Source organism: Argopecten irradians, unplaced genomic scaffold, assembly GCF_041381155.1.
Source record: "Argopecten irradians isolate NY unplaced genomic scaffold, Ai_NY scaffold_1012, whole genome shotgun sequence".
In the NCBI taxonomy this organism is placed as follows: domain Eukaryota; kingdom Metazoa; phylum Mollusca; class Bivalvia; order Pectinida; family Pectinidae; genus Argopecten; species Argopecten irradians.
The window spans coordinates 520-2310 of record NW_027188479.1 but is presented as its reverse complement, the minus strand read 5'-3'; the positions used below and the strand labels follow the sequence as shown (position 1 = coordinate 2310).

At 32.6% G+C, this 1791-nt stretch overlaps 1 long non-coding RNA gene across 1 annotated transcript; it reads right to left on the bottom strand.

Annotated features, from left to right (window-relative positions):
• Positions 1-295: 295 nt before the first annotated feature.
• Positions 296-1405, bottom strand: LOC138313874 (uncharacterized). Its single transcript, XR_011207281.1, has 2 exons — positions 932-1405; positions 296-435 (listed from the first exon to the last, which is right to left on the bottom strand). It is a non-coding gene; the product is annotated as an uncharacterized lncRNA (long non-coding RNA).
• Between the last annotated feature and the right edge of the window lie 386 nt (positions 1406-1791).

Below are 1791 nucleotides of genomic sequence, written 5' to 3'. Positions count from 1 at the left end.
CGTATGCTGTATCATAAAGCGAGTGGACATCATCGGACATCGGGTTCACCTCCATATAGAATTCAAGGTATATTCCAAATGAAATATATGTATGTCCAACAAGCTAACTATATATCCAAACACAGGACTATATAGGCACTGCACAATTCACATCAACTTTTCCATCAGGAATATATGGTAACTTGAAAACTCCAACTGAATTCCTCTCATGTTCCATGCAGGTCCCTACATGGGCGCCAATTTGTAACCGGGTTGCGAACTGGATCTTAGCAATTAAAACTCAGGGACAACCGGGTCGGGTTCACTGGTATTTATTCACCATAAATATTGTACTGCCTGCATGTGGGTTCAGTTGGTCCATATACAACAATGGATGTACGTACATGTATCTGCTTATTGATATAGATATAGATAGATAGACATGTAGATAGAACCCTGAAACATATAAATAAAAGTACATTAGGATTGCTACCATAACTAACATACAATACTTAACGTGTACACTAGACAAGTTATCCCTATCGAAATATCACAGTTATATAGATACAAATACATAAGTAAAACTCTATAATTTCCTATCAGTAAAGGTAGTAACCATTACCTTACAACCATGCATTAGCATGATAGATAAAAAGAAATATTTACTCTATACTCTATAAATATACATAAAGAGTACAATATACACAAGGGGAGGTAATCCGCTTGTCAGGTAACAAGGGGAAGTAACCCACTTGTTACGAACAAGGGGAAATAATCCACTTGCACACTTAACACCATTAAAAGTAGTACAATATGGAAAATAGATATTATTCCAATATACACATAAATATACCAATTACAGTGGGTTACATATTATAGCAAATTCAATAATATCTTACTTTATCAGATTAATATACAAAGCATTTCTAACTATAATGTGTATGTTGCTTACCTCAACTATGGGTAAAGGGTTGCTTATGCTTATAATGTATACAGCACAATAGCAGACATCTACATGATTCCACTGAAAGATTTATAAATAAATCAATCAGTAACAAGTATAAAACCATACACAATTACTTTTAAAACACATACACAAATTACACAGTTACTAAATTCATACTGGATTTAGAGATATAACAAATTTAAGTTACAATCTATTTCGAATTCCACTCTATACAAAATGTATACACTTACTCAATAATTAATTGAATAAATCTACATTTCTTAATTACCATACTTTAGATACCAAAATAATATGTAAAAAGATAATATAAAAAGTATTAGACTTACATTTGGGTTTGTAGCTAATTGGCACGTATCATGATATATATCTCCAAAAAGGGGAGATGTTGCTCCTTCCCCAGATCTCAAGCTACTGTCTAATTTTTGGACAAAGACTTTCCCTCCAAAAATATATTAACCAATAAAAACAACAGGTCAGATAGGTCACAGGTCAAGGTCAAACACTGGACTTTACTCTACATGCACACAGGACATGGACAGTACATTTAATAGTGGACATTCACAAAGACAAGTCACATGACCATACATACTTCATACATACACAGGTAAAATCTATTTATATAGCTCACCAGGCAGAGTGAGTGAACTCACTCTACATATATACATTACTTGTATATCACAGAGCACTTACCACACTCTGTGATACATAATTCAGTGAGACATCAACATTACATTGACCTGAAAGAAATTACTTTAAAACAAAATGAAATTAAAACAATATACAACCCATGTATCAATATACGATACAATCAAATTAATAAAATACCAATTAACTAATTAGTGGTG